General features: G+C 37.2%; 1 long non-coding RNA gene across 3 annotated transcripts in view; it reads right to left on the bottom strand.

Moving 5' to 3' along the window:
* LOC122992607 overlaps positions 1 to 13106 on the bottom strand; it is a 39473-nt gene extending 26367 nt beyond the window's left edge. For 2 of the 3 annotated variants that reach the window (XR_006406078.1, XR_006406077.1), the window contains exons 1-3: positions 13018 to 13105; positions 11545 to 11673; positions 1134 to 1285 (exon numbers count right to left, since the gene is read on the bottom strand). This is a non-coding gene — a long non-coding RNA (uncharacterized LOC122992607). Of the gene's footprint in view, positions 1 to 1133; positions 1286 to 11544; positions 11674 to 13017 lie in introns of all 3 variants that reach the window. The other variant, XR_006406079.1, reaches the window with a different exon arrangement.

Below are 13106 nucleotides of genomic sequence, written 5' to 3'. Positions count from 1 at the left end.
TGCATAAAAAATAATTCACATATTGATTTCATTGTGTTATTGATACATTTATAACCTTTTTATGTTCAGTCCTGACTTTGGCACCAGATTGTAATGATGATTATAATGATTGTGATGACAATTACAATCAGAAGAAAGATTTATATCAGCTTTAAAAATTAGCCAAATTCTGTTCAGCAAATAAAAAGCAGTGTGTTCCAGGTGTCAACTTATTGCCACAGCGGCGATATTTGCATCTGGCAGATTTTTGGATGGAATTACACCAAACTGTCTAATACTGAGTGTGAATGTGTGCGCCTGTGTGCCTGTGCGTGTGTGTGTGTGCCTGTGCATGTGCGTGTGGGCGCGAGAGTGTGTTTTCCCCTTGTGAGGAAATGTAAAACTTCTTGGTGTGTTATTTTTCTCCCCACCGTTTGTTCTTTTGATCTGTGTGTACATTATCTCCAGCTCTTTGAATTTCAATTTCACTGTCATGTAAGCTCTTTTCATCACAGCCGACGGTTGCAGCTCTAATAATATTCAACTTTTAGGTCACAGTGGAATGCTAATTAGATTGCTATTTTAATTAATATGTCCCTGCAGGTTTCCATATCAAATCAGTTTTAACACTGTATCGTGCACTTTGAGCCAATAAATTACAATGAAACCCCAAAATAAAACCACTTCAAAAAAGGGGGATTTTAAGGTGTACAGGAACAGCTCTCGTTTGAACTGTGTTTACATAAATTGCTTATTGTTGCTTAATAAACTGCATAATATTAACCACGTTGGGAAGCGTTTGAAACTGTTTCAATAAGCCATAATAGATGTTTCTATTTTCTTCTAATAAATCCATACATGAACCTGCTCACAAGATAAAAGCCCCAACTTAGCTGGTTATTTTCAAGGGCAGCACAGTGTTAAATGTGCTTTAAACAGGAGGAGATAAGTGCAAGTGTAATATTACAGACTGTGTGTGTGTGTGCTGCTGATGGCATTTAAGGACTTAAAAGTGCTTCACTTTCCATCAGAGTGTCATTTGTCTGTCAGCGTTTCTATATGTGTGCATGTGCATGTACATGTATCTGCTTGTGTGTGTGTGTGTGTGTGTGTGTGTGTGTGTGTGTGTGTGTGTGTGTGTGTTTGTGTCTCACCCTGGATCCTCAAATGGTTGTTCTGTCCAGCTCATGGTGTCCCATTCATCATGTTGAGAGGGAACGAAGAGGCCTGGGATATGAGCACTGCTGTATTCCTCTCATAATCAAAGGTCATGCTGGGGGCCAAGTGTTCAAATTGCTTTACTTCACTGCAAAGCAGACACGCACACATACACACATACACACACACACATACATACAAATTAGTTGCCATGCCAAATTTATGCCATGCTAAATATGATGCTCTGGAACAGGTATCACTCTAAACTTGCTTTAATTGTTATATTTTATCTTTAAACAGGTTGTATATTTCCCATAACAATAGACTGCAATACCTGCACAGCTAACTGGCAAACACAGCATCTTTCAGTGACCTCTGAGTATATTCCTCATCTTTAATTCTTCATCTTTATTTGTTTTGATATATTTGGAATGTTTTTAACAAATATGATTAAAGTTACGTTTTCGTCCAATGTTGCTCCCTTCAATTATGCTCTTACTATATCTCAATTACTGTAAAATTCTTTCTGGACCACATTCACAAACTGCTACTTTCTGCACAACCTCCTTTAAGAACAGGAGAGCGAGGCTTTTGCACACTAACCAAAATTGATATTCATGGATGGGGAGGAGGGGAGAAACTATTTGGATGTTTATTATACTTTAAAATGAAGTGATCCGCATTTCGCTGCCTGCGAGGTAATTAATGTGGGGAAATCTTGAATTAAAGATGTAAATCCTGACACTTTGGCAGGGGGGCCGGTAAGGGACAGTGGTCTCCAAGGTCTAGATTATTCTTAGCGTATACCAATTAACACCATGTATCTTCTTTTATGTTCACTTCAATTAAGAGCCTTTACAATTTTTAAGTTCTTTTCTTCTCAGTAGTTAGAGAATGTCAGAGAGACTGATCAAAGGCATTAGCTGCCGTCCGCGCACCATAGGTAATGCTGCTTTGCATAAAGAAATCTGCATATTGCTAAGAAGGTTTTCATTTCATTTTGCATGAATTACAGAGCCAGAGATGCAGTAGTAGTAGATCGAGATGGGGAGGTGTGATTGCACACATGTACACAAACACACCAGACAAAGCATTCAGCACTGAATCATCAAACTCTTTCTTAAATCTTCTGATTTCAGCACCATGGTAACAATATCAAGTCGAAAAGGGTCAACACCAGTTGAATGAATTAATCCCATTATTTGTTTCCTGTTGTTGTTCGAGCTGTTGGGATTGTAAAAGGAAGACCAGGATTACGCGAAGCTTCTGTTACAAGCTGTTGCTGACTATTAAGAGTGTTAATAACGTTAAAAAGTGTGCACAGCAATGTTAGCACCCAATAACTCCAGCTCCTGAAGTAATCACACCCTGATTTATGTAGGTGATTTTGGTACAACTGTCTTACAAGGCTTTGTAAGATCACCATCTTTTAATAGGCCTACAAATGAGACTGGGCCTAATAGCCTTCTCCTCTATTCCAGTGCTGTTCTCATTTGTTTCTCTGCTCTTTCTTTCATCCTATCTTTGTATTACCTAGTTTTTAGCCTCAGGGCCTTCAGTCTTCAGTGGAAGGACCTTTCTCATTTCCTTCAAACAATTCATTAAAACTTATTTTATGTGCTGGTTTGACTGCATGTACGTATATATGTGCATGTGTATTTGACTACCTCTACACGGCCAGTGTTGAAACTCTTTATACCACAGCGATCAGATGCAGAAAAAACAAACAAACAACCTGTTCATTCGTGATAATCACTGCTACTTAATTCCATTACAGTGTCAGCTACCAATAAATCAATGAGCAAATGAACTGACCGGCTATGAGGAATAGCCATCAAGTGTGTGTCTGTATTATTCTATTGATGTTCCTCCAACGGTCGTCCTGGAGATATTGAATGCTCTTTAAGCGAAGTGCTGACATCATAATAAAAGGCCACCACGAACTGGCCAGCTGTGCGGTTTGGGAGCTTCAGGCTAAAGAGACGGACGGCCTCTGAAGAAGAAGAAGAAAGGCAATCTTCAAAGTCAATAGTGCAACCAAGTGCTCTATGTGGTCGCATTTACTGCACATAATGAAACTACAAATAGCCTCTTATACAATATACACACACAGTGGACACAGTAATAGAAAATAAAGGCATGGAAATGGAGCTGTAGCCAGAATAATTATACAATAACTGGGATGATAAATAATGTGTTCAGTGGTTTCTTTTGACACTAATAGTACCCTTGACTTGTTTTGAAATCTGTCAGTTTAATTGAAGTCTTTCCTGATCTACCAGAAAAATAAATCTAGATTTGTGGTATATATATTAAAATTGACATTGCATAGAGTTTGAAATAAGTATTTTTAAATCTACTCAAATGCACTTTCACCTCACAGAGTGTGCATCTGTACCTGACTTTTCTGATGACAGTATATTTAATCCATTGTTCATGACTTCATAAAAAAATGAAGGGTTGGCAAATTCAAACATCAAAACAGTAAGTTGGGTGCTATGTCTGTGCAGCTGTGTGTTTTCATAACCCAAGTGTCTCAAAGCATTATTAACAAAAATCCTTTGCTCAGCCTTGCATTTCCAGAGCCAATAAAACAGCATGAAGAGGCTGCACTAGTGCTGCTACACAGCACAGACAGCCATCTAGTGTTGGAAATGAGCAAATGCATGAACCAGTGAAGGGGGAAAGACACTTGATTGCAGCCTATACACCATGTTTAGACCTTCATTTGGTTTTAAGGGCCACACATGAGGGATATTTTTGTTGGAGCGGAACAGAAGAATATCACAATAGACTAATAAAGTCTGGATTAAGCACTGTTATTTATTGTGTGTCTTCATTACAACCACAAATTGGAAGAAAAACTCTCATGCGCTTTTGTACTCTGGAACCAAGCACAGGAGGTACGCTAATGGTCAGAACTCGTCTTTTCAGCCCACACAAAACACAGCGCACCCTGGTTTAGCCTAATAGCTAGCCTGCTGCGAGAGCTTAACCTCTAGGGATACTACTGAAATAACAAGGCATCGGCCACCTTCTTTTACAAGAATCCTTTCTTTGCTATTATGTTGTAACCCTGTTTTATTACAGCCGCAAAGAAAAGTATTCTCGTTAATGTATGCAACCCAAATAAACAAAGATTATAAACAAAATGTGCGCTATTGTGTGCATATTGGGAGCATGAATATGTATTTGCTGAGCGTTCAAACAAAGACACAAAGGGAGGCCCAACCTGTTGTTGGCTCAGCCCCTTTTTTCCCTGCTGTGAAAACCCTGTTCCCTTAATAATCACACATCATTATGACAATAGATGTTAGGCAAAACACATAAGCCACGTGCAAATCACACAAGGAGACAGAAGCACAAGCAGACAAACACACATAAATACTGTACACCATGCATATCATCACAGCTGCACAGACTCCTCCTCATGTGTGAAGAGGAAGATCTAATTCTCTCCGGTTTAAGATCTTAAAAGAGAAAAAAATCTGACACATTTTTACAGTTTATCCCATCATTCTCCTTGCATTACTGGCCCTGTCCTCTCGCCGCTGTAAAGGTCTTGGCCCCGGTAGTCGTGCACATGCAGGCCTGCTCCCACAGTCCTATCATCTAATTGCTTTTTATTGATCCTGTCCGATCAGGTGCCTAACGCTCATCCTTTTCCAATGCTGTATCACAAGCACTTCTGCCAGTCCTGATCTGTGAACTGTGCGTCCTTTTCAGTGGTTATAAAACACACAGAACAAACCAGCGGAGGTTTTGTTTTCATACTCTGTAAAAAGGTTCCACCGAAAACCCTACGAGGGGAACATTTGCTCGTGTGTTTATGGGCTCACACGTGTTCTTGCATGAAACAGGATATCTCCTGGCCTGTTTTCAGTTCCCATACAGACCAGATGAGGACGTTTGTGTTCATTTTGTTGCTTTAAATAAATTCAATGCATTGTGGACGGACTGCCACACAGAGAGGCTTCATTACCTTAAGACAAGAGGAGAGTCTGTGTGCTTTAGCCAAGGGAGAGCACAGTAATGAGTCTTTGTTTATTTTGGAGGACAGACAGCAAGGCTCATCCTGTAAGGTGAACCAGATCAAGGATTTGGGACAGAAACCCCAAGCTCCTCCTAAAGATTATGATGTCAGCATCAGAAGTGAAGGCCAAATGTGTTGGCAGGCACTGAGTTGGAACCTTTGAGGGATATTACAGTTTGTATGACTATCAGTGGACAGCACATAACTCTGAATACATTTTCTTGGGCTTGTTTTGTAATACCCTGAACCTGGACTACAGCCATGAACCTACTGTAGAGTGTGCACAATAATACACACACATACAATCCATCCGTATCCGAGGAGCTATAGCACAGCTTTTGTTTAATATGCAGGCCAGTTCTTGGTGGTATCAGATCAATGGAGAGTTTCAAATCAGACACAGCCGCTGAGACAGACAGAAGAGACCATCTTTGGTGCACATTAAGAGAACACTTTCCTTCCCCTCAAGATCACAGTTATTCCTTTTTTGATGGAGCCATTGAGCAAGACTCAACTGTCTTGTGAAGCTCATTAAAAATATTAACTTTAAGAGGTTTTCTTGCTCCAAATTGTGGGATTGAGTTACTTTGAAAGTAATTGCCTAATTACTGTAACTTAATGCGTTATTATAGTAACCCATCTCTGGAAAGATCTGAATTGGTAACTCTGACTGCTTTGTTTCCATCTTTTACAAAAAACAAATCTCTGTTAATGTTTTCCAAGAATCTGGCATTACGGTACAAAGTAGTTCTACCATTTTGTCTTAAATCACATTTCGTTCAAATTATTTTATTGATCTTCAAACTGTTTTGTGGTGAATGTAATGAGACATAATATGACTACAGAAACTTAAGCTTTTATGACTCTTTTCAATCATTTCAGTGTGTTATATCTTATAAAAGAAAACCTCAATGAAGGAACTGTTACCCTACAGTATGGCATAAAAATTGTTCACCTACATTTGAGTTTATCTTGTTTCTAGCAATGCAAAATCCAAGCTCCATAATCTATTTATCTCACTTTATGTAGCTGTCATATATATAAGTAGATGATCAACTGTGTTGCTGCAGATCCCCTTCAAGCCTTCTCCTGCCTTTTCCCGTGCATTATTCAGTCTTTTCCTGAAGTAACAGCAGCCCCCGACATGCAGACACACCGACCACTAACACACCACGCTAATGTGATGTAAAAATGAATGATGAAATTCAAGGAGGCCAAATGAAAGAGAAACCGATGTGTGTCTACGTGTGTGTGTGTGTGTGTGTGTGTGTGTGTGTGTGGATGTATGAGCAAATGCTGGCCCTGGTGTAAGCTTGTGTGTGTTCAAAGGTGAGGCCTTGGGTGATGGAGAATAGGATTCCCTTACCTCCTATAAGTACACAGGAGGATAAAAGCCTGCTGTAATGACCTTGGTATAATGAAGGCCTTGCTGATTTCCATGATTTTCTTACTTTCATGCCACGACTCTGCTATTCCATAGGAGGGGCAAGATGGGAAAAGAGGGAGCTTTGTCTGGCCAAACATTAGCAGCCAGCAGCATTAGGCCAGAATCGAACACGAACCCTTGTTCCCATGTTCAAGTCATTATGTAAACGATTATTATCTCCAGGCAAACTAATAGATGAAACACATTTTTCTTAATGGGCTGGTCGTTGTTTTAGGTGACCAATTTACGTGCAATTTCCTTAATTCATGAAGTTGTTTAGAAAGTGATGTAATGCTTGTTTCTTTTTATCTTGAAAGCACAGGCAGCATGTTGTCTAGGGCTGCTCAGTGCAGCTAATATGGCACAACGAAATGAAAGGCTTCAAAAGAGCCTTTCCACTTGGAGCTGATGTAGTGCTGTGGCCGACCTCCAAATATGATTAGACTGCAGTAAACACAACAATAGCAAACAATAAACAACTGGTAATTGGTGTGATCCTCTGTTCCAACAAAAATCTTTCTTGATTTGCTATGAATTATGAGCATTAATGTTTCTGCCTGCCATGCCCCTCTGAGGATATCAAAAAGCTCCCGCTCTCCTCTTGATGGGCCTGTCTCATTAAAGGAGAAATGGAGGCCAACGTGTGCAAAACTGATGTACAGTACATTCATCAGGATAACTGGCATGAACTCACCTCTAATTCATGCCGTCTGTGTGCCTGATATAAGGTGATTGTGCTTGAGTGAATATTGTTAATGCGTGTGTGTATGTGCATGGGAACAGAGATTGGGAAAGGTGTAGTCCTGAGGCACACTAAGTGAAGTCTGCCCTCTACAGGCAGCTGTTATATAGTCTACATGCTTGTACATCAATTGAATGTACTATATATCAAGTATATCAATGCAGTTTGAGGAAAAAAAGTGTAGATTTTGAAAAGCACATCAGTGTTGAAGTTAGAATTTCTTGAGAAACAGCATATATATGTCATCTATACAAAGTGTATGAGTCTGTCCATAAAGGCAGCTCTCTTTGGCAAGCTCACAACCAGGTTTTCCTGCTTAAGCTCTCCAACTCCTTATATGCCACCTCTTTCATTAATATGTGATGAGAGAGAAAATCTCTAAAGACCTCAATAGGCAGAGGCATTGTTTCTCTTTTAAAGTCATCTCAGATGGAAGGAGCAAACTTCAGAGCGTTAGTGAAGTGTCTAATGAAAGAAGTCTCCTCTGCGGCTCCATTTCGCACAGCGTATTAGGAATTTAAATGTTGACTGAAGACAGTTTGATTCTCTGTCTGTGATTTTCTTAAGGAATAAAAACAGTGTAGCGTGTTTACAGTGTAGCCATGAAAGGGCTATGAGAAGGCTCATCACTACCCGATGCCATTTTGGGAGGCGGAAAGAGAGGTTCATACCACAGTTCATTTGAAAGCCATATCAAACAGAGAATGTTTAAGTCCAAGATCAAAGCGATTCCTGGTCAAAAATATCGCAAGACCGGCAACATTCTTGTAAAATTGTTACTTTATGCTAGCAGGTATTTCAACAATGTCTGGCTATTATTGGAAACCAGACAGAGAAGAGAAATATCGACAAATCTATCCTGCATCTTAACTTTGAAGTAGTGCTGTGTACTGTGCACAATGGGCAGCGGCAGAATAAATAACTAAAGTGACATTTCAGGACCATCATGCTGGCTCAGGTGTATAACGACTGATATCTGAGAGTTAAAAGCAGCCTATGTAATCCCTCTTCTTTTCCTGCATTATCACTCTGAGCTGTGCAACAAAGTAGAAACATCATTTCAATGCAATAACCTTTTAAGGACTTTGGAGAGTGTACATTTTTTGAAATTTTGATGTTGTTTTTAAATGAGTTTTACACAGTGGAATGTGTAGTTCACAAATAGAAAAATCCTAATAGAAATATTATTGAAATATCAAGTGTGAAAATGTGGTGTATATCAACAATTACAAAAAGTATGAATATTTCTAATTATATCAGTCCCCTTATAAAAAATAACTATTGTATATAAATTTTGTCATTAAAAAAAATGTTTTACCCACAAGTTGCATTGTTTTTATTAATAAGGGTCAATGAGGATGAAGTCATTATAATTTCTAGGTAAAACTATATCAGGACATTTAAAGTAAACAAGCATTTTAATGATAAGTGAAACAGGGTATTTAAAAATTCTAAAGTAGTAGAATCACTAATACTGGATTGCTGTGTCTCACAATGTTGATGTTTTTTTATCCAAAAGGAACAACAGACATTTTTTTTCTGCACAGTCTGGATAAGAAAAGCAGATGACTGGAGAAGATGAAAACATGCATGTGGCCCTAAATGCTCACTGGTGACCGCAAGCTGCTAAAAAAAAAAGATAAGTCTGTCTTCATTAATATTATGTGTACATATATTCACTGTTAGAAGTGCTGCTGATTTTCAGCACATGTTTTATAGTGTTCAATATATACAGTCTTAAAAACAAGATAGCATTTAATTGTAGTTTGATGTTGTACACTTCATTGTCTTCTCCAAACACTATTGATATTGTAATAGGAAGGAAATTTCACTTGTTTGGTCGGTGAGGAAAATGTGGTATTGTGTGTGGTATAAATACAGCTCAGACTAATTAGACTGACTGAATAGTATCTGGCTCCTATCTCTGTCTTTATGTTCCAATCTTAAGAGTGATAATCCCTCTCTGGTACAAATACAAAGAGCCATTCTGCAAAAAGAAAAGCTAAACTGATGTAACATTTTGTTCACAGCATGTTCAAACCCTTCTGTCTGTTTTCAGTCTTCATCGTGCAAGCATCTTGAAATGGCCAAAACTTCCCATTTTGGAGAATTTGAGGAAAACTATAAAAATGATTTAACAATTTTTGAATACTTGGACCACATATGGAATACATTTGTTTGTGTTGTTTGTGGTTCGTCTTAACTCTGGCTCACACAAAAATGTGACAACATCAGCTGGTTGAAACTAACTGCTGAACAGAGCGAAAGTGAGCTCAAATGTATGTCGCTGTGTGATCTTTATGTCAAATTTAAACCGGAGTTTTAAATGGAAAAGTATGAAAACCAAAATTACAGGGTTTTAACTTCAGGTTTAGCAGAATCCCCCAAGGTCATTTTAAAGATATACAGTAATGACTTAGATAGGAATCAAAGGCTCTGTAACCTTTGCAATGGCAACCATCTGGGAGACGAGTATCACTTTGTGTTTGAATGTGAGAATGTAAGCATAATGAGTAATAGGGAAAAACTTGCCAAAGTACTATTTAAACCGTCTATCTATGTTTAAATAAATGTGTTATTACAGTCAGATAAGCTAAAAGTTAAATGTAAATTAGATGTTCTCTTAAAGCGTTTTCTACCTTTGTGTGGTATGTTAATGTTTTATCCTTCTGTAATTTATGTTGCACTTGGTTCAATTAAAAATCTAAAAACTCAATTTGAGTCTGGAAATAAAATTTTATAAAAAATCAAGAGAGCAAAGTTTTATATAAACTTATGCAATCTGGAAGAGACTTGAACCTTAAAATAACCATGAAATATTGCCTATTCTACTATGTGCATCGACTATGGTATGGTCCAAATAACTCTGTACAGCGCATCGCTACAACACAACACTTTCAACTTTATTCACTCCTTATTAGAGCAGATTGCTTATCGCCTACTTCACAGAGCGCCCATATAGCATAGCTGACAGCAGTAAGGGAGAGCTACACACATTAACTCCTCACTAACACTTTCCTACGCTAACCAGCTGTCCCCCTGTGGTTTCAGCCTCGGCCAAACCTTTGAAATGTCCTTCAAGGCGTGAAAAAAACAACATGCACACTGCTTTGGGTAAAATCCTATTTGTACACTGTAATTACACTTTGAAAAGTTGCAAAGTTTAAAGTTTCAAGACCTTCACTTTTTCTCTTTTCATTTCTGATATTGATTAGGTTCTAAAACACATGTAAGACTCGCCGTTCTAAAGAACAAAGAGCTTTCTCATTACATGCTGCGCCTCAGACAACTTTGAATGTTTTAGATTGGATTTACTGGTGTTATCAAGGGAAGCAATCAGGAGAATTCAGTCAATAATTTTCACAACCGTGCAACCACCGTTAATTTGCTCTTTACAAAAAGGCTACAGGCACTCTGAGTGGGGTAGTTAACGAGTTAGATGTCTCGGGTGATAGGTGTCCCTAATGTCCTTCATTCTAAATATACAGAGAAACATAATATATCTATAAAGTCTATGTCATGTAATTTTTGGTAAGTCAACATACAACTGTGTGATGGGTTTCATCAAAATTCAACATTTTCTTCTTTTCCTCATTGCCTCAAAATGATATAAATGCCTGTATTACCATCCTTCATGTCATAGCTCAGTAATAATGCTAATGTAAAATGAAATAGAAGCATTAGCAACAAATACTGACATAATAAATTATTCAAAAAATACTTTAATGAAACATATACATGCAAAAGGTTTTATTGAGGACTATATTTTTTCAGTGCCAGAAAGGACAAGTTAGTCTAGCAAAAATGTATCATGTTGCCTGCATTATTATGTATTATGTATAATGCTGCCTACAAGTACAATTACTCAGCAACACTGTATTCACAGAGACATACAGTGATTAAGTTGTTGTGTTTAGTATCAATGTTTGTGTAAATAAGAATAATTCCTAGAGAAATTGTTATTGTACCATTAAAGATTATGAAATCAGTTTTACTAATTTACATGTTACATGTCAGCCAGTCAAGTGCAAGCAATGTGTGTTTTGTGTCATCTCTTAAACATGCATTAAATTATGTTGGGGGTTGAAGCCTGCTTTATAGGACTGGTATGAGATGCATAGTTGGAAAGTCCCTTCCTACTGAAAACAGTCTGCTCCATTTTTGTTGCTCTGAGTGTCAAATATGGTGCCCATTATTTAAACTGACCTTTCCTTATGGTCCTTGCTTTCTATGCTAAGGATGCAGTGAGGGAGCCACAATGTCTGGGACCACTCCTCCCTACAGTAATCAATAAGGATGTCCAGCTCGATACACACCAGGTGCGCAGCCCAGTTGCTTTGAGAAGTAAGGATAAGAGGAGAGAAAGAGGAGAGTGGAATCAGGCACAGATGTATCATTGTTATTCATGCAAAAAGAGTCAGGATACAGTTCATAAGAGTCTAAATTGAACTCACAGGATTGGTTTACTGGAAATGAGTGTAAATTAAGAAAGGAATGTTTGTGGCATTTATAAAAATGAGTAACACAACATGTGAATATACCTGCATTAAACAAGGTATGTATGCTTGTGTGTCTCAGCCTGCAAAAATCAACAATGCTCAATTTATATCAGTGGTGTTTGGACAGCGTTAATGTAAAGTGGACTTCGATGCAGAGGTGGAATATAACTACTGTAATTCAAATATAATTTTGAGGTTATTTACTTGATTTTTCCATTTTACTCATTTCAGAGGGTAATATTTTACTTATTACTCTACAACATTTATTTGGAAGTTATATTTACTAGTTACTTTAAAGATTAAGATCTTACACACAAATTATATGACTTTATAAAATATAATGAATTGTTACAGATACAATTGTCCAACAGTTTGTAAAGTAATTAAACTGAGCTCCATTAGAAGAAGCTACAACACTATATTAATTTAACATTTACAGGATTTATGCTGCTGCATAATTAGTATTTCCTTTTTTGACACTTTAAGTAGCCTATATTTTGCTAATAATACTTTTACTTGAGGAAGATTTTGAATGAAGAATTACTCAGATCCATTATTTGGGGAAAAAGTTGAAATTCTATGACAGTAAAATCCATCCTTGCATTCTATTTTTTTCTCAATTAAAAATACATGAGTATTATCAGTAGCCTATTTAAAGTATCAAAAGTAAAGTTCTCATAATGCTAATAATAGTCCATCTCATACTGTGGTATTGCTATGTATATATTATTTTTACTGGTGCTTTAACATGTAAATTTAGTGAAAAGCTGATTTTAATTACCTTATATATTGATGAATAGTTTTTTAAAAAAAAAAAATCATATTTAATATATACATTACCAGTCAGAAGTTTGGGCACACTTTCTCATTCAAGTGAATGGGAAGGTGTATATATATATATATATATATATATATATATATATATATATATATATATATATATATATATATATATATATATGCAGGATATCATAGCTATTAAATAAATGTGACTTTAAAAAAAAACAGCAATGTAACAATATTATATATTCTTTGACATTTTGTAGTAACTACAATATGTAGCATCAAGTGAAAATACTCAGTATACTGTTTTTACATTGCAATATTGCTACTTGCACTAAAGTAAAATCTACTTTTCCCAGAGTGGGGCGTATAATGAGAAAATAAAGAGAAAAGTAACCTGGTGGTGTAGCACAGACCTCAGAGGTGGCTGCTGACCAGACCAGACTTTCTCCTGGAGGAAAGAGGCTCAGAGGAACCGGGTTAAAT

The sequence above is a fragment of the Thunnus albacares genome, chromosome 11 (assembly GCF_914725855.1).
Source record: "Thunnus albacares chromosome 11, fThuAlb1.1, whole genome shotgun sequence".
Taxonomy (NCBI): Eukaryota; Metazoa; Chordata; class Actinopteri; order Scombriformes; family Scombridae; genus Thunnus; species Thunnus albacares.
Note: the sequence above shows the minus strand (reverse complement) of the source record. Positions and strands in the feature narration are given on the sequence as shown.